This window comes from Cryptomeria japonica, chromosome 10, assembly GCF_030272615.1.
Source record: "Cryptomeria japonica chromosome 10, Sugi_1.0, whole genome shotgun sequence".
Classification (NCBI taxonomy): domain Eukaryota; kingdom Viridiplantae; phylum Streptophyta; class Pinopsida; order Cupressales; family Cupressaceae; genus Cryptomeria; species Cryptomeria japonica.
In genome coordinates this window covers 17,728,520-17,753,379 of record NC_081414.1, presented here as the reverse complement: position 1 = coordinate 17,753,379, position 24,860 = coordinate 17,728,520, and the positions used below count along the sequence as shown (strand labels likewise).

Genomic DNA, 24,860 nt, shown 5'->3' with positions numbered 1-24,860 from the left:
TAATTTTTTTTTAATGTATTTTTAAGTAAAATAAAACAGATTTTAAGTAGATAATACTAGTTTTTATATATATAGTAAATTCAAATTATAAAAAATAAAATAATACTAATATTAATTTACTACTATATTATTAATATATAAAATTTAATAATTTCATATATTAATAATTTAAAATTTAAATTAAATATTTTGCAATATTAAAAAAAAAATACTAATACTAATTTACTACTATGTTAATGATATGTAAAATTTAATAATTTATATATTAATAATTTCAAATTTAAAATAAATATTTTGCAATATTAAAAATAAAAAAAGAAGTGAAACAATAAAATAAAGTAATATTAAATTTAAATATACTAAATGTAAAGTTTGTAAATAAAAATTCAATCTAAATAATATTTAATATCTTAAAATTTTTTTTATTAAAAATTTAAAATGAATCTAATAATTTATAAAAGAGATAAAAAAAAAAAACCTAAATAAGAAAACCGTAAAAATAAAAAATAAAAATGTGGAGAGGTGGCAAGCTACCTACCTATAATAGTTGTTGCTATGCATAATTGTGATCATAGTTGGACTACTCGCAACTCGGCTTGACTCGCCAAGCCCCTGGGAAAAAAACTCGAGGAAAACTCGGCAACTTAAAAACATGCTTAAATTTAATAAAAAATGCATTTTTTTTGCAAAATTTAATGAGAAGATGCATCCAATGAGTCAATAAATGATAACACAAAAGAAACAAGCTGATTCTAGATATATTTAAATGCAAAGTGTCATCAAAATCGCATCCTCATGAGGAATCCTGATGGCTGGAAGCCTGGAAGCAAAATAGTAAATAGTTTTTGTAAAACCAAAAGTAAATACATCATTACAAATTACAATCACAACTTCCTCTTCCCAGCTCTAGCAAAAACTAAGGGAGAGGTAAAACTAGAGGGTCTAGTCCTAGAAGTCTGTAGTGGGTGTGACTGTGACTCCTCGCTCGGTATGGCTGGCTTATCCTCCATCCTGGATGAAGCTATTGTTTACCTCACTGGGTAAACAGGAAGAATACAGAAATTGAACAGCAATGTACAATGCAAATATAAAAGAAGTACCAGAATAAGCTTTCCATTAATGTCAAAGGATGTTCATATTATATCCGTTGTTAACAATACCTGTCTCAACACCCGAAGGTGATACAATATATGACTGCCGAAGGGGTGCGACCCAACCGTCGCGACTCCAACTACCTACCCGTCGGCTAACTAACTTTTGATAATTAACATTACTAACTATACACTTTTTCCCGATAACATCATCCCCCCCAAAAAAGAAGTCGTCTCCGACGACTAACAACAAAATGGAGACAATGTAATATAAATATACAACCAAGTGAAAGTCAAGGAGGGGGCTGAGGAAGCGTCCCTGAAGTCGAAGGGTGAGATGCGGGTGGCTGGGCCGCCAGGCAGGCGCGGAGCTCATAGACCTGCTGGGTGCGTGCTGCCACATCTCGCTCTGCTACCAACACCTTCTCTAAGGCAGTCTTCACCATAAGCGCAGCCTCCAGTAGCTCCCTCTCCTTGGTATCGGCGGACTCCGTCATGCGAACCAACTGAGCCTGAACAACATCTAACTCCTGCTGGATGAGACTCCGCGCACCCTGTTCCTCTGAAAGACGGGCGTCCACCGCAACCTTCTCTGCACGGGCTGCCTCAAGCTGTGCGACCAACTCTGATCTCTCGGCTGCCCACGAGGCTTGTTGCCTAGCCATGTCCTGCTCTAACTCCACTCGAGCAGCCTCGCGAACTACAGACTTATGCTGTGTCTGGCGTAAGGTATAGTAGGCCTCCCTATAAACCTGCTCAATCTCCCGGACGAGAGTCGTCACCCTACTCTCCACGACGGGCTGAGGCACACGCCAAGCCTCCAACATCGCCTCCGTCTGGGTAATTGGCCACCCTCGTGCCTCAAAACATGAGGTGAAAGCTGCGGGACAGCCCTCTCGCATAAACTGGAGGACCTGCTCTAATTCCTCCACAACCTGCTGTAGAGACCGTGTCTGGGCCGCGGCCACCACTCGCCGACCCCTCGTCACCATATCTGCCAGATAAACCTCAATATCCTCTCCCTCTAGCCCCGATGTAGGTACAGGAAGCCCTCGTGGTAACTCAAAAGTCTCCTCAACCACACCAACTGCATCCCGCTGGCCCAGAACATCCTCTCCAAGGACCTGTCCCTCTGCTGGTGCCTGCGTCTCCGCCGAGGAATCCTCCAGATCCACCACCTCAGTGGGAGGCTCTCGTCGAGGTGAGAGTACAGCTGCTCCTACGGGTGGCGTCACTGTCATCTGGAATCTCCGGGTCAGCCAACTCCCCATAGCCGCCACGGATGGAACTGCACTCAACACCTCTGCCCCTCTCTCCCCCTCGGAAACATGTCCCGCGATGGGCTCCTCCAACAAGGAGGCAGCAACCGTCACCACTGCATCGGATCCCACGACGTCCAGTCGTACTTGAGGCTCCGTCTCAACTATCTCCTCTGCCACGCCTCCCTGCGGTGGACCACACAACTCTGCCGTGCTGTCGGTACATGCCTCGGCTGGTATGGTGGAAGGTGCTGCGGCCGGCTGCACGGGCCTGAGTGTAACGGGCGTGCGGCTCTGTCCAAATGCAGGAATCGAAGTACTGCCCGCGGACGACCCCACAAGTGTGCCAAGTGGGAGTGTGGGTGGTGCAAACAACACTCGCTCTCCGGCGGGCTCCATCCTCCCCTCGTCCGTGGCCCGACTACTACTGTCGTCCTCATCCTCTGAATCCTCGGAATCCTCTGCACTGCTAGAAGTTTCTCGCCCACTATCTGGTTCTGCTGCGGTGGTCTCTAATACCCGTTTCCGCTTCGCGGAAGAGTGTCCAATATCCAGATGTCGCCAATGCATGATAGGAGGTTCACCCTCCGCCAAGGGTCCCTGTGGCCGTACCTCCAGCTCAGCCTCTGGCACTGCTTCTCGCGTAGCCTCCAAGAACAGTCCAATGGCATAGTGGGGCATGTAAAAGGTGCGCTGCTCCATCATCAAGAAGGCGCACATCCGCTCGGATAACAAGGTAGCCCAATCATAGACGACTCCGTTCATCACCCCGTTCATCAATACTATCTGTGGTAGAGCGATGTCTGATGCCCTACCCGACCCTGTCAACCTGCTTTTGATGACGTCCATAATGCATCGCCAGTGACCCTCTGCGACAAAGGATCTGCGCATCCCACGACCCTTCGTGGCGTCTACGATGCTCGCCAACTCTGCGGGGGTCAAGTCTCGGGACACTCGCTTAATCCAATGTTCTTTTTCTTCCCGTGTCATCTTCTTCGGTTTCAAGTCCACTTTCTTGCCATGTATGCCTGGGATGCCAAATACTCTGGTGAAATCTGCAGGTTTGAAGGATATGGTGATATCCTTCCCCAGATACTCAAATGTGCTCGTCCGTGAGCGGCTATCAAAGGTATCAACCATATACCGCAATGCTCCCTCGTACTCGCGAATGGCGAACACAGGCATCCGTATAGCCCATTCTACCCCTGCTCGGCGAAGACTTGTTTTCACCAAATTATCATCCGGCGTGTCTTGCCACCATTTCTGACATTCCACCCCATTCAATCCCTCAAAAGTGATATTCTGTGAAGTGGAGGTGTTCTTCCCTCGTGCGGTGGACTGCTGTGGTGTCTTTTTCTTCTGCCTGGCTTCCATTGTGCCACCTGCTATTCGAACACCTGAAGGGAGAATACGTGCATCCGGCTTCCTATGGCTGCTATCCTGCAATTGTTTTTTCCAGTTTCTTTTTCCCGCAGACTCCATTAGCTTCCTGTAACTGATTCTTGATTTTAGCTGTAGTAAAAAAAAACGGCTAACTGCCTCCAGGCACCGAAGAGCGAAGACTGTGCGGTGCGTTTTTTTTTCACGACAGAATCCCCCTTCTTCCTTCTACCGCACGGTAGCTACCTCCGCCCAAAATTCTCCCTTTACCGCACGGTAGCTTGTCTTCTCCGTTTTATTTCCCTTCGGTAGGTGTGGCTGTGCGGTGAAGGCGCGGCTGTGCGGTGTAGGCGCGGCTGTGCGGTGAAGGCGCGGCTGTGCGGTGTAGGCGCGGCTGTGCGGTGACTTCGTCTCGTGCGGAGCCTGTGCTTCGTGCGGTGTTTTATCCTTTGCTTCGCGCGGTGTTTTGTCTTCGGCAGCTTTATGTGCGTGTTGTGTTCTTTTTTTTTTCTTTGTGCGGCTTTTATAACCCCGGCTGCCACCGCACGGTGGCTTCCACCTACGGTGGTGTCCACCGTCGGTGGTCCCACCGTCGGTGGTGCCACCGCACGGTGGTGCCACCGCACGGTGGCTTCCACCGTTGGTGGTGCCACCTACGGTGGTCCCACCGTCGGTGGTGCCACCGCACGGTGGCTTCCACCTACGGTGGTCCCACCGTCGGTGGTGCCACCGCACGGTGGTGTCCACCTACGGTGGTCCCACCGTCGGTGGTGCCACCGCACGGTGGTGTCCACCGTGGGTGGTGCCACCACGTGGCCACCGCACGGTGGTGCCACTACGTGGCCACCGCACGGTGGTGCCACTACGTGGCCACCGTGCGGTGGTCTTTTTCTCCCTTTTTCTAAATTTTTTTTTTTTCAATTTTTTTCAAATTTTTTTTTTCAATTTTTTCCTTTATATATTTTTTCAAATTTTTTTTTTTTTTCCAATTTTTCTAATAATTTTTTTTTCCTTTCTTTTATTTTCATTTATTGGCTGACTGCGACTGTGCGCCTCCTGTCGGGCTGCTCCTGCGCGCTTCCACCCTCTGGTGATACACTTTCAGTTTCGACCCATTGACGCCCTCTGGGATTACCTGTCCGTCGAGGGTCGAGAGTTTGACGGATCCGTTGGCGGCGACCTCTTGGATCCTGTAAGGGCCTAGCCACTTCACTTTGAACTTGCCGGGCTTAATCTCGTTCCTTCCGTTATACTTTAGGACTAATTGGCCCGGTGTGAACCTCGCCCGCCGAATGTGTTGGTCATGCCAGTATTTCCTGCGTTGTTGGGCCACGTCTGTCACCCACTGTGCCATCGTTCGTCTTTCATCCAACTTATTTAAGGCGTATAGTCTCTCTCGAAGGTTTTCCATGTCACCCAGTTTGTTGTCAATGGCGATTCTGAGACTTGGCACCATGAATTCGATCGGTACCACAGCCTCCTGGCCATACATCAATTGGAAAGGTGTCTGCCCGGTGGTTACTTTGTAAGTTGTGCGGTACGCCCAAAGTACCGAAGGCAGACGCTCTTCCCAGTCTTCCTTTTCCACCCCACAGGACTTATAAATTACCGACACGATGATTTTGTTGGTTGCCTCGGCCTGACCGTTTGCCCTGGGATAGTACGGACTCGATAGAGAATGAAAAATTTTGAACTCGGTTGTCAGTAGTCGAACAATATGATTTACAAAGTGCCCTCCTCTATCACTTGTCAGTTGAATCGGTATTCCGTACCGGGTGATAATCTGTTCATAAATGAATTTCGCCGTGCTGACGGCGGAGTTGTCTGCCAACGCCCTGGCTTCGACCCATTTGGTCAAATATTCTGTCGCCACGACAATGTATCTACATCGTCGGGCGCGACTCGGTTTTAATGGACCAACGAAGTCTAACCCCCATCTTTCGAACAATTCTTGAGCATGCGCCGGGTTAAGTGGCATGAAATCTCTTTTTAATGGTCGCCCAGCACGCTGACATGTATCACAACTTGTCACCCATTCTCTGGCGTCATTATGCAGTGTCGGCCACCACAAGCCAGCTAGTAGGACCTTCCTTGCTGTCGTATCCGGTCCCATGTGCCCTCCAGCAGCCCCTTCATGGGCTTCTCTCAATACTCCTGGGATTTCCTCTTCCAAGACACATCGTCGTAGGATCTGATCAGGTCCCATTTTGTAGAGAAGACCATTTATAAGTTGGAATGTTCGGCTTCTTAATACAAGTTTCCGTCTTTCACCTGGTGGCATTTCCTTCGGAAATTTTGATGTTGACAGATATTCACCCACACTGGTGTACCAATGAGGAAGGATGGCAATGCGGAAAAGATGGGTGTCCGGAAAATCCTCGCTAATGCCTTCGGCCGGCTCTCCCGACTTGATCCGTGATAGCTGGTCGGCTATGACGTGGCTCCTGCCAGGTCTGACAATGATGTTGAACGTAAATTCTTGTAACAGCAACAGCCATCGACTAATCCGCCCCTGGATGATTGGCTTGTTCACCAAATACATCAACGCCTGGTGGTCCACATAAAATGTGAATGGTGTCGCCAGTAAATAATGTCTGAATTTTTGGACGGAGTATACCATGCCGAGGGCTTCTCTCTCCGTCGTGCTGTAGTTCCTCTCCGCGTTTGACAAGAGTCGACTTGCAAAATATACTGGGTGGTCCAGCCCGTGGCTGCCGACCTGTGCTAGGGTGGCCCCTATGGCGAAGTTGGATGCGTCGACATGTACATGGAACTCTTTGTCCCAGTCTGGGTATGTCAAGATTGGCGCACCCACCAATCGTGATTTTAACTCTTGAAAAGCCTCTTCTTGGGCCATCCCCCAGACGTACGGCTCCCCCCTTCGTGTCAGCTTATCAAGTGGGTATGATACTTGGGCAAAGTTCTTAATAAACCGCCTATAATACCCGATGTGTCCAAGAAATGACTTGACGCCGGTGACATCGTCGGGCGCCTCCATCTCCACAATGACTCGTATTTTGTCAGGGTCCGTCTTCAGTCCAGCCTTGCAGACGATGTGCCCTAGTAACTTGCCCTGAGGCACCATGAATCTGCATTTCTTGGGATTTAGGGCGAGGCGGGCTCGTCGGCATCTCTCCATGCATTCGCCAAGTGCGGCCAGATGTGCCTCCTCCGTGCTGTAAATGGACCAATCATCCAAGAATGCTTTGAAGTTTCCCACGGACATTTTATCGAATATATGGAGGATTATCCGTTGAAAGGTAGCTGGCGCGTTGCACAACCCGAATGGCATCCGGTTGTATGCATAGACGCCATCTTCTACGATAAAGGTGGTCTTCAATTTGTCCTCCTCTGCAATGGAAATTTGATTATATCCGGAGAATCCATCCATAAATGAATAAATTTCGTGACCCGCGACTTCCTCGAGGATGGTGTCTGTGAATGGTATGGGAAATGGATCTTTAATTGTGACAGCATTCAAACACCTGAAGTCTACACAGATTCTTATCTGATCGGCCTCCTTTTTCAAAGATATCACAATGGGTGATACCCATTCACTCGTCTGGACCTTGAAGATAATCCCTGCTTCCAGCATGCGGTCAATTTCATTATTTACCCTGGCCGCATAATTTTTGTTCATTCTGTATGGCCTCTTTCGTACGGGCACGGCTCCGGGAACCAAAGGGATCCGATGTACACAGAGTTCTTGTGGTACCCCCTTGAGGTCCTTATATGTCCAAGCGAACACGTCTTTGTATTCTGTAAAAATTTTGAACGCCGCCGTCTTTAAGACGGGATTCCAGTCGTCGCCGACTAGAATATTTTTCTGTTCTGAAGGTTCTCCAAGGTTTGTAACTTGAAGTGCGGATTCTTCATACCTTATGGGCTTACTTTTGTCAAACTTGTGCGCTGGTGCGTCATCCACAGGGACATCCCCTTCCTTGTATTGTCCGTACTCTGGCGGAAACTCGTTCATGTCAGGTCCTTCGATCCCCAACATATTGCACCCGTACAATAATTCATAGTCTTCCATTTGCCAATGGAAGAGCCCTCTCAAAGAATCCGTCTCATCCTCAGAACAGGCTTGAATTCCTAAGATGCCTTCATCATTTGGTTCCCTGCCCTCCTTCCCTTCGTCGGTATCGTCTCTGTCGGACTCTGACTCCGACGCCAACTCTTCACTGACCTGTTGAGTTTTGAGGTCAATGGTATACCTTCGGCCAGCCTTTTCCATGGACAAGGTGTTTTTCTTCCAATTGTGATTTGCTTTGGCCGCCACCAACCAGCCTCTGCCGAGGATGGCGTCGTACCCTTTCTTCTTCAATGGGATGACCACAAAATTCAGGACGAATGGCTGTGTTCCGATCGTCACCTGTTGCGCCATGAGTGTGCCCAGCGGCTTGATGCCGTGTTGGTCTGCTCCCAATAAAGTAAAGGTGGACGGCCAGAGAGTAGGTTTACCCAATTTTTTCCATGTTTCCTCTGGCAAGACATTTACTCCCGACCCGCCGTCGACAATTGTGTCGGTCAGGATGGTGCCCAATATACCCATTTCCACCACTGCTGGGTGTCTACCATTGTTGATCGTCAGGGTTAATGGGTCTGCTGCTGTCTCGCCAAGGTTGTCCTTGCCATGTATTGGTTGGCCTACTGGGGTTACTATTGCGGATTGCAACAACGTCGCTCGCAAGTGCGGCATACTTTCCAGGAGGTCCTTCATTTTGACAGGTATCTCAACCTGTAACAGTTGGTTTATAATGTTTGTTTCTCCTTCAGAGCGAGAAGTACCCGCCATCTTTTGTGCACCCTTGCTCCTCAACATCTCCCTCTCCAATTCCGCTCGTGCCTCCAGTGCCTTTTGTTTTTCCGTACGGGGGTCTGGATAAGTGGCTGCTTTCGTCTTGGACCTTGTTATGGCGAGTGCATCCTCCGTTTCTACATTCAACAGGTTCACGCCAGATTTGGGACAATTGCCATCATCATGGTCCCCGGGACCGCACCACTTGCAAAGTTTTTGTGGTGCTTCCTCCACCGTACAGTCTCTAGCGAAATGCCCCCAGTGATTGCAAGCTCGGCATTGTATCATCGGCCGCCCTTTAGCGTCGTATTGGATTCGGCTTCTATTATTCGTATTGTTATTATTGCCTCTTCCTCGCCTGTTGTTTCGGTAGCCGCCAGACGAAGCGTTGTTGCTCGCAGGCTGGGACGTGCCAGTTGACGCAGATGGTTCTGCAAAGAGAACCTGTTGGCTACGAGTCCTCATATTGTACGGACACTCCTTGGTAAGGTGTCCGGCAATCTGACAAATATCACAAAATGCTTTTTTCGGACAAGACCCCTTGGTGTGTCCGTCGGTACGGCAGTCCGTGCACCATAACTCCCCTTCGTCGCCCTTGCTTGTGCTTCCTTTTGTTGCCTTTATCTCTCTCATCATTCGCTCCATATCTTTTTGGAGAGCCCGTACCTTCCGATTAGAGTCGTCATCACTACTATCACTTTTGTCCGAGGAGGAATCATCGTCCGTCGAGGATTTATTTTTCTTCTTCTTGGACGTCTTCTGTTCACTCTCTAAATCCATTGCCCTGTTATAGGCGTCCGAATATGAAGAAGGGGGTACTATCTTCATTTTTCGTCTAAGGGATTTCTTTAGGCCTTCCACGAACCACCGTTTTTTCAATCCGTCTGCCGGCTGGTTCTCCATCTTTCCTAGCAGCTCTTTGAGCCGCCGGCTGTAGGTTCGGACAGTCTCGTCCTTCCTCTGTTTCGTGCTGTAGATTTCGGCTACGATCTCATTATCGTCTCTTAGGAGACGAAACTCTGCTTGAAATTCCTTCTTTAGGTCTGCCCATGTGCCAATTTTGGCCTTGTCCGCATCCGAAAACCAGTCGATGGCTACGCCCCTCAGTGTTGCGGGAAACTGTGTTACCCAATCGTCCTCGTCGGTAACACCATTCGCTCCCCAAATTGTTTCACACGTGCGACAGTGGCGGACAGGGTCTTCTTTCCCATCCCCATGGAACTTTGGAAGTTTTTGTTTTTGTGCCATACCTTGCCTTTTTACCACTGGTGGTGGCTGTTGTCCTACTCCTGATGGGTCAGATCCTATAAGGGGTGCTTGACCGCCGTGCCCCGGTGTCCCTCCGACACTCCTGGCAGCCCCGGTGTCTTCTCCCTCTACTACCTCCTCCCCACTCCTTGGAGTTTTGCTAGCCTTTGGTGTGTGTGGCAAGTCCCTCAACTCCCTCAACTGAGTTTGGGTACACTCTATCCTGCGGCGGGTTTCCGCAAGTAACTCCTCCCGACTCCGTGGGTGGCCTCTGGCCTCACCGTCCCCTTCGGAGCGTTCCTCCTCTCTTCGCTTATACCTCTGTCGCCTTTCCGCTTGCTGTTCAAGGATCAAGGCACGTTGGGCTACTGCACGTTCATCTATATATTGTTGCTTATTTTTGTCTTTATTCAGTGTATTGGGCATTAATTCCCAGACCGCTTTGATGACATAAAAAGTAGAACACTTTTATTCATTCATAATGTGGAAGACAAGTTTATGCCAACAATATGACATAATTATTACAGTAAGTGTTCTTTATTCCGTCCCGTATGGGTCACGGTTCAAATGCCCCTCGCGCCATCTCGTTCTGCTTCCCGTTCCTGGTACTGTTGCAAAATTTCTTGGCGTCGGTCCTCCCGGGCAATCTCCTCCAGGCGAGCTTGTTGTGCCAACGATGCTTGTGCTAGCAGTCGAGGGAGATGATTCATCAACCGATTTACCTCCGGACTCACTTCCAACGCTGTCCACACGGCACTTGGTGGGACTCCTGCCTCCGCCGCCTCTCGTCGCACGTGGGTCTAAATGGCTACTTGGAGTAGAATCGAAAATTCTCTCGTCGCAGTGTCTTCTCCTATATAGAGTTCTGTTTGGGCATCGTCGACCTCGGGATTCACCTCACCAACGGGTAGGCCCATTGTGTCTGTGCGCCATCCGTGTCTTCCGGTCCTGAGTTCGTGTCGGCAACGGCGCCAAATGTTTACCTCACTGGGTAAACAGGAAGAATACAGAAATTGAACAGCAATGTACAATGCAAATATAAAAGAAGTACCAGAATAAGCTTTCCATTAATGTCAAAGGATGTTCATATTATATCCGTTGTTAACAATACCTGTCTCAACACCCGAAGGTGATACAATATATGACTGCCGAAGGGGTGCGACCCAACCGTCGCGACTCCAACTACCTACCCGTCGGCTAACTAACTTTTGATAATTAACATTACTAACTATACACTTTTTCCCGATAACAGCTATGTCTCCATCTGCTTGTGGCATTGACAGTGACTCCTTATCCTCATCCCATTCCTCCTCAATGTCATCCAGCATCAAACCAAATCCACTCCCCTCCTCCTCCATAGCCTGCCTCTCTAAATCAGTGATGTCATCCTCGAAAAACAATGGAGGCTGCTCCTATGATGTCCAATCACAATAAGGATCTATATCATCCAAGTCAAGTGGACCACCTACTACTTCCTCTACCTTACGCACAATCAAAGATTATATTGCACAAAGACAAGGTCATTGAGGTGTTTTTGAGCTAACTTGCTCCTCTTCTTTGTGTCGATGGCTTCAAACAAGCTCTAATTGTGCTCACAACTGGATGAACTACAAGGTTGACATAAGATTCTGAGGGCAAAATTTTTGAGATTTGGGGTATTTCCACCCCAACTTTGCCACCAAGCATCTGCAAATTAAAATTAGGTTGAGAGTAGCACCCCTCACCGGGGTCTGAGGGTGAGAAAAAGAGGGGTAGAGAGATAGGTCTAGATCTTGGGGGAGAGAGGAGAGAGTGAGATAGAGTGTGGTAGAGAGGGGGATAGAGGAAGAATGGTAGGGAGATAGATAGGTCTAAAATTCGAGGCAGATAAAGTGAGTGAGATAGAGAGAGCAAGAGAATGTTTATAGGAGCATAATGATTATTGAAATTTGACTATCTGAAAAATTAAAAGATCTTCTAAAACCTAGAATTTGCATTATAACTCCTAGAGATCTGAAACCACTCTCAAACATCCTGCCAATATATACATGAAATATAACTTAAAGTATCTTATACTTAAATGTTATATTTCATGTATATATTCTAATGAAGAGAATGAAACTGACCTGAAAAAACCAAAATTGATAATTTTTTGACATGTTTGGGCCTCTTTTTTTAGTCTAGCCAAGTTTTTTATAGAAACTTGCCGAGTTTTTGCTGCGAGTTAAAGTGGTAAAAACTTGCCGAGTACTCTGTGAGTGTTCCATCTATGGTTGTGAGAATCCGAGGTAAAGCGGATTGAAAGAATCTTGTTTATGAGCAACAAATAAGAACAATAGAGCTTGAAAAGTAGCTACTAACTTTGTTTAGCCATTAGAACACATTATAGCTATTTAGCATGTTGAGAAAGGCGGGGTTTGGTAGAAGGTGATGGTAGGTTGAGCTTGACATGCCTATAGCTACACAACTTGGTGATGATGTAGTTGGAGGTTGGAGATTGTTTAAATTTTTTTTTGGTTGTTCAATACTTAGCCCTAGACTAGTTTTTTCTCGTAGCCTCTCGCAACGTTGATTGACTACAACTATAGTTTATAATTACAACTACTTGCCTCATGCTTGCAATGATTTGTCTCTCACGTTAAACTTAACCCCAAGATGAGATCAACTTGAAATAAAATATGTGCCTAGAGTCAATTGAGTTTGCTCATTTGGGTGTTTATTTATAAGAAAAATCTATCAAAACATAATAAAAATGTTTTCTAGAAATATGTTTAAATGAAAACGCCTTTGCCTTTTTTTGCTCAATTTTAAAGGTACATTTCAATGATTTATGAAAGTTATATTAACGTTCATTCAATTTCAAACTTCAAGGATGAAATTCGACGAACCCTTTGACTTAGGTTAAGATTATGAAAAGAAAGAATGATGTCTTAACATGTGTAGATGCATTGAAGTTTTATCAATTGATTGAAAATAGTCATCTCCAATGACCCCCACACCATGTTTTAAAAAATATTATTATTGATATTCCCTTCCTAGTCTATCTACCATCTTTAGGTGGTTATGGTTTAAAATAAGTTTTGATATCATGATGTTATGAAATATCATTATAATTAATCTTTGCTTTCATCAACATCTATTTCAATACTTTAAAGTGTTAACTTTTTAATTTTTATGTATTTTAGTGTTTTACTTTCTTTAATGTTGCACATATATATATGAACAAACAAAGCTTGATTGGGGAAAGGGATTCCAGCCAGGCGCCCCTACTATTAACTATATATTCTCCAAGTACTTGGCTCCACTTTTCTTGAAAATAGCATATTGGTATAGTCTTTTGTCTCTTGGTAACTATTGTTTATTCTTTTGGAAAACTTTTTTGATGTTAAATTGACAATGCGAAGCTAGTTCAAGACCAAAAATGTTCAAAAACCCTAGCAAAACCTTCAAATGGTATCTTGATCATTGATACCACCATATCCTAGAACTACTCCTCATCCATCAATTTTCTTGGATTGTTATTTCTTCCATACCCATAAGATCCCCACCAAAACCAAACCCTAAGCACATTGCTTTGAGCAAGAAGAATTTAATCCTAGGAAAATCTTCCAATTGAGACTTGGCATACTTTTTCTTACTTAAATCAAGGTGACGTTGTAAAAATAGGAAGCCTTCCAGATTGCCTTGTTTGTGGTTTACGATAAGATTCTTGGGGGGTTGGGGGGGGATTATAGGAGATAGTTGTGTTATCTCCTCTTACGAGTGGTTATAGGGGGAACCGATATATTGATATTGTAGTTATCTTCTTCCATCTGCCACTTCTCTCGTGGTTTAATTCACCTCTTCAACTGCTTGCTTTTATCTCCCAACTACCCCATAGAGTAGTAGAGGGCCACTCAATCTGGCCAATGATTTCACGGTTTTGGCTTGATTCTCCTACTCGCCCACCACCAAAGGTATGCAAAATCGATAGCGGTATGGAAGGTTCAATGCTTGCGGGTTGATATTTTTGCAATAGACTAATCTTGTAGCTCCTACAAATTGTAACTATCTCGTTTTGCACCAAACACACATTGTAAAAGAATAAGTGTTGGAAGTTTCTAGAATGCCTTGTTTGTGGTTTGCTATAAGATTCTTTGCCAAGATCTGTGCAATGGGCTTTAACATGTTCTTGTAGCTCCCTACAAACTGTAACCATCTCCTTTTGTGCGGCGCACACATTCGCCACCAATGCAATCCCTTGCAGCTCTTTTGCTTCACATAGCCATTTCTTGACTTCAAGAATTATTATATCATTGTTGATGATCTTTGGAAGGTAGAGGTGGAGAAACTGCATCTTTTTCCATTGTTTAGAATCGATTTACCTAGTTTTTGAATGAAATCCTTGTAGATGGACAATTTGAATTTGGGGGGTCTAGAATAGCTCAACTTTGACTCTCCCATGAAAGCCTTAAATAAAATCTAGAGCTTTTAATTTCTTACAATTGAGGATTGATTATAATCATGATGAGCACACGATTATACTGAGACGGGGGGGTGGGGTGTTTGGGTGAATCAGTATAATACAATCTTTTACTTTTTCAACTTGACAATCACAATATCATCAATTGCACAATATCAATAACAAGATGAACACATGATTTATGTGGAAACCCTTATGGGAGAATACTACAACAAAATATTGCTTATATAAAATTTCTCTTACAAATTTCGTAGGTACCAACCCACAAGAGACACCAATCCCCTCGTGATGATTTGTAGGCACCAACCCATTGGAGACAGCAATCCCCACCACTGAGCTCCAACTCAGCAAGAGGCACCATTCTCTTTTGATAGGAGGCACCAACTTCAATCACAACAAAGTCTGTCTTCCTCAAAAACTGCTCTAACCAATCTGCTTGAATTTTTTGAAATTTGATATAAATCACTTTGAAAGGTCTGCTATAATCCTGCCTTAAATCACCTTTAAATTCTTCAAAAGTCTGCTCATAAGATCTTTAAACATCTGCTCATAAGGTTATCATAAATCTGCCCATAGAGTCTTCACAAAGCCTTCATAAATCTGCTCTATTCTCCTTCTTGGATATGCTCAAATATTCTCTCCAATATGCTTCATAACTTTGTGCAAAAATCTGCTACAAATCACCTCTAAAAGTCCTGCAATTAGATTGCTCCAAATCGGCTACAATTCACCTTCAAAAATCTACCATTAGACTGCTCTTAGGTCTGTTCCAAATCTGCTACAAATTACCTCCAAAAATCTGCTGTTAGACTGCTCTTAAGTCTGCTCAAAATCTGAAAGATATTTCATTTGATTACTTGATGTCTTTAGCTCAGCTTCATCTTTTATTTATACCCCAATTATGCTCTCTCACCCAAGAGGTCGGTATTAAATTGGAAATAATAATTTTAATTTAATTTCCCCACGGAGGTCGACCAACTTTTGCACATAAATAAATTTATTTTAATTCCCCAAGTATTTATTTCACCAAAGGAGGTTGGCTAGCTTTTGCACATAAATAGATTTATTTTATTATTAATACACAGGTTGGATGACCCTTAATTCAAGTATTTATCTTTGAAACTCAATAAATACTTTCTAATTAAGCCTCATTTGACATCAATAATAAATAGTCTTGATATTAATTCCCCTTTGACATTAATGACAACAATATTCCTAACAATCTCCCCCTTTGTCATTGATGTCAACCTTACAAAGAAATAACCTGTGATAACAACATGAACATGATGCTCTTCCTTTCTCTAATGCTCCTCCTTTCTCTAACTCTCCACCTTTAACATCAATGGCAAAGGGATGTTCCATACTCTCACAAAGGATCGCCCTCTTTCGGTAATCCTTCTTGACATCAATTTTCCAATAACTCTCTCCCCCTTTCTAAAATCAATGGTATCAAGATGCTCATTACCTTCATGCATCAACTGATCTTTGCATTGTCTTCTCCATGGAGCTGAAAGATAATACAATGATTAGCTCCCCCAGAATTTGCGCTTCTCCTTAATGGAGTGCAGTTTCCACAAGCATAGATTTATCCTTATTTTGATTGTCTTGCTCTTGTTTCCTTCTACATAATTTTCTAATTTTTTCCTTTTGTTTGTCCATGGTATCATTCTTGTTTTGTCTAGGTTCTTTAAGACGTTTTCTACAAAATCTTGCTGTATGACAATAGTTGTTACATTTGTAGCATATGATATTATAATCTACCAATGGAGCAAATGAATTATAGTTCCTATTTGTCCACCCATAAGAACTTCCATTTTTTGTTCTGACCATAATTATATCTCACATGTGCACTACAACCTCTTGCCCGTTGAACAATATCGGATGGTAAGAGGGTGGAGGGAGTGATTCAGCATAAACTCAAACTGAATTAACTTATTCAATCATATACTTCATGCATGAAAGTAAACAAGTGAAACCACAAAAGCAACCTCACAATAACACCAAGATTTTTATGTGGAAAATCATAACAAGGAAAAACCACGGTGAGAACTTTCTCACCACATGAATAACTGAGTTACAATGTTTAGGCCAAGGGCCAAGGAGCTCACTGCCCCTGAGATGACTTGCAAAGCTAAGGTGCACAGCCTTAGGGAAAGATACAAAAATACTTGCAATCACTGAAGATCATTTCTTCAGGGCAAGGTGTAGTACTTCAACTGCAAAGACATCAATAAGTTGTAAAGAACCGCATCCACTGTAATGTTGATCACAGTTCACAAATCAAAACAAATTTGAAACTGTCTTCTTGTCTGCTTTGTAACACTTCCGGACCACTATACTGCTTCACAGATATATTTCGCACAACATATTCCACTTCCATCCTTTTCCACAATAGTTCCATCCATTATATATCAACCACCACCTCAATAACACCAATTAGGTTGGCCTAATCTGATGTAATGTGTAAATACACAACTGTCAGCCAGAAACAAACTCCAATGTGAATCCAGAAGGGAAAATGAGACGCGTGAGGCTACACATCAAGTCGGCACATCTTCCAGACCATCCTAGATTATTTTCTATAGGTCCACACGCAACCGCACAGACTATAACATTATAGGTTAGGTGCAAGAAAAAAGACAATCACTGTCAAAGCTCACAACTTTACACAATCTTCAATGCGGACCATTAAGAGTACTTGTGGATGCCCAAGATAGCATCAACCAATGTTACTAACACTAAACAAGTAATAACCGAACCACATCATCAAAGTACTAGCAGGTATGCATTCCTATACACTAACACCGGAATAGTCATATATATATATATATATCCACCAGCTATGGATCCAATAAGCCAACACCAAAGCTCCGGAAACTTTAGGATACATCATTATAAGCCTTTTGGAGTCATTGCAAATAGATTATATACATCTACATGAGCATACCGAAATCCCACTGTAACTGTACGAAACCAATCCACATCCGGACCACAGACTATAGCTAAACGCTCATCCAGATTAACAAGTTTGACATCAATGACAACAAGAGCACATATTTGCAATATTGCCTTGTGGCCAAAATGATTGCATGAAAAATAATAACCATAAAAGAAACATTGGAACCTCATTATATGTTGCTGTCTTGTTGGGAAGGGCTTTTTGAACTTTTTCTTGTTAACCTTTGAAGAAGTGTAGATTTTCTGTGGGACTTGATTTTCCTCCTTTTTGGTGCCTCTTCCCTTTTTATGAGACTCTTTAGGGCTTCAACATACCTCGTCGGTTCTACTTTATTTAACCTCATTGGTGTCTTTTTAGAGTCTTCTTTATTGGCCATTTGATTTTCTTTGTAAAGAAGTCCTGTCTTATTGAATGGTGACCTCTGTTTATTTAATATATCATCCAAATTTTTGGTACTCTTGTCAAACTTGAGGCTCTTGTTCAACTTAGAGATGTCTTTTCTAGTTCATTTCTCAAGGAAACAATCTCGTTCTCTAACCTTTCTCAATCTTCTTCCTTTGCTTTCAATTGGTTTCTCATCTCCTTGTCAAGCATTTTTGCCTCTTTTACTTGAACTTTCAGATCTACAATTAATTTTCCTGATTCTTCAAGACTTTGTGTTAATTTTTCTTTGGCTTCATTGTCCTCTTGAATTTGCAGTTTTGGTTTCAAATTTCTTTTTGTAAGTTTCTCAATCCTTCTGAGGCATAATACAGTCTTTTACTTTTTCAACTTAACGATCACATTATCATCAATTGCACAATATCAATAACAAGATGAACACATGATTAATGTGGAAACCCTTATGGGAGATAACAACAGCAAAATATTGTTTATATAAAATTTCTCTTACAAATCTTGTAGGCACCAACCAACAAGAGACACCAATCTCCCCCTTATCTTTGTAAAAGGGAAAGTTTTGTCAAGTTTGTGTATAGTAGGATTTGCAGGTGGAAAAAGAAGTAGCTTTTGCTGAACAATAGAAGGAACTGGCAGAATAACAAAGAGCATAGCAAGATCATTTGGTTCAGCACACTTGTGCTTATCTATGGTCACAACCAGTAAAGAATCTAATTGGCCATGCTGGACCAAAATGCCTCTTAGCAAGCTAGACAACAAGTTGCTCATTCTTGAATATGCTCTATCCAGTACTCTCTAATTCTGCCCTAAGAACCAATAATGGTGTGATCAGCTTGCTTCTCATCACTTTGGGTCTGCAGATGATGGAAAAGCCAAGTCCGGTTCCTAAGGATTGCTTGTCGCATACACCAGTTATGATTTGAAAACCAGTTGGGGTTGGTGGATTGTGCTGAATGTTGTGCTTGGATTACTTGCTGGATATCTATTTTTCCCTGGGAACTATTTTAGGGCTGAGGCTCCTTTTATTATTCAACACTGTAATAACATTTCCTTTTGATTCTGTGATTACATATCCTGATCGAGGCTGCAAGTTGAATGTAGTTTAGCAAGGTTGGGAGGTTGTGTTGGGTTGTAAAAGTAGTTTGGGATGCTTGGGAGGGATAGATGCCCAATTTTTATTGTAATTAGAGGAATAGGCTGGCCAATTATTTTTGGTTTGAAGCCAAAGGGATGAACAAAAAGATTTACCAACTTCAATTGAGGTTATTACAAATGCAATGATTTTTCACAATCGTGTTTGACAAAGTTACAAGTTTTAAGAATTTAAATCAACTTATTCTGAGAAGAATTTGTGATCTCACACATGATACTGTCTTTGTAAGATTGCGACTTGGAATTAATGATACTTGGTGAAGAAATTGGATTCCATGTTTTGCCAAAGCTTTGATGTGTATTTCCTCTATCCTTTAATGTAGTTACTTTGACAACTCTTGCAATTTGGCTAAGAGACTAAATTGCAAATGTGGATGCACAGCTCATCCTTGTAAACAGTCGTACAAATTTTATACCCTATGTAAAACGCATTGACAGTCCTAAAAACCTTTTCTGTCTTATTATCTCACACATCTAGTGCTTACTGCTAGGGATTTGTTTTTGTTGAAATCGGAAGCACTGAATCTGAGTGCCCTTTTTCATTTTTGTAATAAAGAATATGTTCTGAACCTGTGTTTTGGCTCTGCCTTGTGCCAAATCTACTTCATGTCGTAGAAACCAATCTTTCTACTATACTCCTAGTTAGGTTGGATTTTAGATGCTTCACTATTTGTAAGCAGTAAAATTGTTTGGTTGATCCAAATTTGGGTAAGTCAAGTTTGTCAAGAAGGCTAGCTTTTCACCAGTGGTTCTGTTGAATGTAACCGTTATGCCTAGATCACAATGAATGTGCTCATTCTAGAGAAAATGATACATAAGTTGATTTAAGAAGATAATTATTGGAAAATATAGAGGATGAAGTAGTCAAAAGAATTGAACTCTCAGAGCAATGGGACATGATAAAGGCAAATGTAGATCGGATGAGTTCAATTGCAGTTGAACACATCTAACTAGTTTGATATCAGTTGAAGGGGTTCTTTTCATAGTGTGTTGGTTACGTGGTGGTGTTGTTGTTATGGCCACCAAGGTTGAAACCTCTGCTGGGCCATTGTGATTGCGGGTTTTTGCCTTTGCTGATCCAATGTGCTTGCAGGATTGAGCCCTAGCTTTGTTAAATGGGGATGAAGTCCCCCATTTGTGACCTCTCTGGTTCATAGCTCCATGTCAAAAGCATTTCACGTGGAGCCAAAGGGTGTGTTGTGCCTGTACTGGTCATGTTAAACAGTTACCAGGCACTTAAAAAAAATAGTTTGATATCATTTGAAAATGGTCCTTTCAAAGACTGGATGAGCAGAGAATAGACTCAAGTTTCAACCATGTTTGAACATGCGAGATATGGTCTGCAGGGTCTAAGAGCTCCAAAATGTGTCCAAGAGATTCTTTTCAGTTGCTATGATGCTTGAACTTCTTCTTTAACTCATTTGTAACTCTTCTTAGTTTAAAACCTCCAAGGTAGGTTGTGGTCTGGACTCAATTCCTTAGTGTTGTTTAAGATAATTACTTATGAAGAACTGTTTCTGGCATCCTACAAGTCTTCTAAAGTGTGGCACAGGTTTAGGGAGTATGTGAGAGCATTGGAGAGTTGTATGGTGTAGGAGATTGCCGTTGTAGGCAAGAAGTCCTTGTAAGCCTTGTTTTAGGGCAAAAAACTTTCATAACAGCTCTTGAGATAGCATGTTGAGGAGGAACGATATGCCCCTCTTATGGAGTTTTTCTCCAGTTTAGGTTTTTCTAGATTTTATTTCTAGTTTTTTTATTCTTATTGCTGTTTTATGCTCTTTGCTTGTATTTAAATTGTACATGCTCCAATACCTTGTTCTAAGTTAATGTTCTGCCAATCGGGTTACATCAGGTAAGAAAAGGATTTGTTTTAGTAAATCAAGGAGTGGAATATCCTTTCTGATTACTGATAATTACCGATTAGTGATTATGGATCAGTAGTGTTTAGGAAAGCTTTTTCAATGTTTCATTTGTAGGGAAGTCAATTCAAATGTTGGTAAAGTGCAGCTGGATTTGAAGTATTGCTAGAGCTACTCAAACATTGTAGGGTCATCCCCATGTAGTACCAGAAGAGAATCTCACGAGGCGAGAAGTGCTCTGGAGAAGTTCCACAGTTACAGACATTTTGCCATCATATATCCTCCCTAGAACTGAAGAAAAAAGGATTATTTTGTTGCCGACCAAGTTCAAGACAAAACCGCACACAACTATCTGATGCTGCCCCTAGATTGTGTCAAGGCTCAAGGGAACAATATTGTTGTCTGTGACTTTGGATGTAAAGGTCAGCTACAGAAGTGAGGTCATCACAGTGGAGAAACAGCCCTGAAGCATAAATAGATAGTGATGTTTGTTAGGTTGTTATCAGTTGAGTCTGCTGTTTATTTGATAATATGCAAAATTAGATTTTTTGGGCTGTGAATATGGCTACCAGTATATGTTTTGTGATGTTTTTACGTGCAAATTGGAGGATTTTGTCCATAGTCATGATCAACTGCACAGTTGGACAAACTATAGACTAGAGACAAGTAGTTGGAAACACAACCTAGGAGATGGAAACAAACACTTGAGAACTATGACTAGGAAACAAACAGTAAAACAGACTGTGAGTGGTGAAACAAGCTACCAGTATATGTTTTGTGATGTTTTTACGTGCAAATTGGAGGATTTTGTCCATAGTCATGATCAACTGCACAGTTGGACAAACTATAGACTAGAAAAAAGTAGTTGGAAACACAAACTAGGAGATGGAAGCAAACACTTGAGAACTATGACTAGGAAACAAACAGTAAAACAGACTGTGAGTGGTGGAACAAGCTTGGAATGCAGCATCAAAATTTCATCTTCAAATCTGGAAGCAATCAGAGACAGTCAAATATGTCATCACTATGTGATGGAAAAGTGGCAATTTGTCTCATACTAACTGGAAATTTGTAAGGAAGCTTTCTAATCAGGTGTATACACTGTACATCAAAATGAGTCACTTGTGACACAAATAGAGAAATTAATTCAAAACCTGTTATCCTTTGTGAAAGAAAAAGAAAAAAGGATGTGCTTGAAAAGTGACGCTGGCAATTGTAGGTTTGTCTAGTGCTTAGAATTACTTGGAATTTATAGGGCAACTCTATCTTGACCTTAGAAGCATTTTTGTCTTCTTCAGTTGTCAGAAATGACAGATCCCTCTGTAATTAACCTGCAAGTAAACTTTTATGAAGAAAACCCTGCAAAATGGAATCGTTAAAGGGGAGATTACCTTGGTCAGCCCCTTTGTGGACATTCTGGAACATCTACATGCATACAGGATATGGCAAATGTATAATTAGATTATGACAAAAGAATATGGCACCAATGAAGGCTAAAAGAAAAAACCCTAGGATGTGCACAAAAAATGGAAACAATGAGAAAAAAGAATCAATGAGAAGAAAGGAAACACAAGGGCGCGAAAGAGGAGATGAGAAGGATTTGGACAAGGAAAGGGGATATGAAGACAAGGTTTATGCAGAAAATGGACAAGGAAATGGAGAAAACCTAGTGGCAATGGGAAAAGGAAAATGAATAGCATGATGACAAGAGGGGAGAGATAAATGAAGCCATATAAAAGGGCTCGGTGAAAGTTCCAAGGACTCCAAATTAAAATTCCAACAAAATTCCAATAGCTCCAAAGCTACAAGAGAATTCAAGATGATTACAAGTGGATAGATATCACCAAGATAATTGATAGCTTGTGATGGATGAGAATGAGAAATTGGATAGTTTATTTACAGGTTTTTAAAAGGATTTTTGAGAAGGGAAGAGAACAAATGTAGTAGGTAGTCATTAATTGGATTCAAATTAAATTTTGGTGGCAAAATAAGCAAAACAATAAACCTTTCAAAGGTGTGTTGGGGCCATAGAAACGGGACTCGCCCAGACTCGCCTAAACTCGGCGAGTCCGAGTCCGAGTCATGCTTGCCGAGTCTCTGGGACTCGGACTTGGACTCGTCCAAGTCTGGTGAGCAAACTTGCTAGACTCGCCGAGGTTGGCGAGTTTGGCTCAAACTCGCCAAACTCGGCGAGTCCTGAGCCCCAAACTCGGCTACTGGCTGGGTTAGTAAAATGACAAAAAAAATACATTTTAAAAAGTTTTTTTTAAATGAATGGTATCGTCTTTGTTCACTACAACCTTCGCCTGAGAATGAGAAAAATTAGGGTTACAACATGTTAGCCAATAGAAAAATAACACCTTACACCTTTATTAAATAATGGCTGCCCCTTGACCCCACCTTGGGGGCGCTGCCCCCAAACCCTCGTCGAAAAATATGGGGGGAAATTGTGTCGATAGAAGTAGGGAAAATTTAAGCTCCGAGTCTGATACTGATTGGATCGACCAGGTAGATATAGAGGCTGAGACTGTAGCCATGGCAGAGGAGGAGCGGAGAGCACGAGCATAGACAGGAGATTCGGAGGCAAATAGTGACACGGATGTTCCTAATGTTGGTGAGCATGGCATGGTGTCACGGGGAGCGGCTATGGCTGTTGAATCATCCAGGACCTACCTTAGACGCCTTCGCAGGGGGCCGGGGTTGGAGGGTGCAGGCTCCTTTGAGCCATAGGCTTGTAGTTGTATTTACCTTTGGTATTTGTATGAAACATTTGATGATGATCATATGATGACATGGATTTTTTATTCCATGAGTTTTGTAATATTGTATACATTTGACAATATTTATATATCTATGTTTGTTATTTCCTTCAGCTACAATTTGCGTTTATGCTTATGTGATTGATGTATACTTGTGTATGTAATCAAATGAGCTGAGTTTGATGATGTTATTGTGTCTTTAAGGTGTATTCAATAAAGGGTGCCTGAAACAAGTTTTAAATCTTTAAAAATCTCTAAATTTCTTGGGTTTTTCACTTTCCCGAGTCCAACCGAGTCTGGAGCCGAGTCTGATGCCGAGTCCCAAGTCGGCCTTGCCGAGTCCGAGCCGAGTCCGAGTCCCGTTTCTTTGGTTGGGTAGGGGCATGGGCGATGGTGCAAATGTTTTTTTAATCTAAGGAAGCTCAAATCTCTAAAGGAGGTTTAGGGGATCAAGGAAGAGTTATCCACAAGGTGCAAGGTATAAGGAAAATAAGGGGAAGGGTTCACTATACATGGAAGGGGATATAGACATAAAAATAAAAGCATGTGGAAATTGTACACAAGGCCTAGACAAGGGGTAGGAGCACATGAGAAAAGGGGAAACACAAGCACATAGGGATAAACCAAGGAACACAAGGCCTAGGTGTAAACAAGGCTCGACAAGGGATAAAAATTGATTTAGTCATCACTAGGGTCCTAGTGAAGATCCAGACAAGGATGCAAACAAAAGCAAACACTATTTTATTGAGATAATGGGCCACACCATTTACATATATTGAACACCTCAGCTAAGCTGATCTATAGGTCTACACATAGGTTGCCCTCCTCTCTCTTTCACCCTTACTATATTGTTGACTTACTCTCATGGGAGCTTCAATATCTCTCCCAACTCTCAGCTTGTCCTTTGTTGATCAGCTTTTTAAAAGGTTTCTTAGGTTTTTACTACTGATTTGCACTCAAAAAACCCAATTTGCTTTGTTGCCTTCTAGGCTTAAGTAGTCACTCGGGGTTTTCAAAGCTCACCCTTTGCCCATTTGGTGCCCCTAATGCTTCTGTTATCATTTCATCCTTCAGTAGCATACAATAGTTTCTTTGTAGTTTTGTGTTGCTTGTTGTGGCTGCCAATCTATCTTCACCATCCATTTTCTGCCATCACGATCCCAAATGCAATATGATCTTTGATAGTTAGTAGCTCATCTGATTGGCTAGTAGCTTGAGGCCTGATAATCTATGTCTAGTGCTTCGTTTTCCTTGCCCCACCATCTTGTTGTGAGCGTGTGATCTAATGGATGCTCTTGTGGGCAAATTTGTGCCCTTTTATGTCTTTTTCCTTGTGCTAAATTCCTTTCGTGCACCATCTCTTCTATTCTGCCCATTGTGTGTTCTCCACCATTTGTGCAAAAAAAGATTTTGGATTTTCCTACTGATTTGCATAAAAAAGCCATTTGCTTTGTTGCCTCCTTAGGCTTAAATATTCACTTTGGGATTTTAGAAGCTCACTCTTTGCCCATTTGG

At 42.6% G+C, this 24,860-nt stretch overlaps 1 protein-coding gene across 2 annotated transcripts in view; it reads left to right on the top strand.

Moving 5' to 3' along the window:
* The window catches only part of LOC131076723 (O-fucosyltransferase 7), a 36,569-nt gene that overhangs the window by 6,299 nt on the left and 5,410 nt on the right, over positions 1-24,860 (top strand). The window lies entirely within an intron of this gene.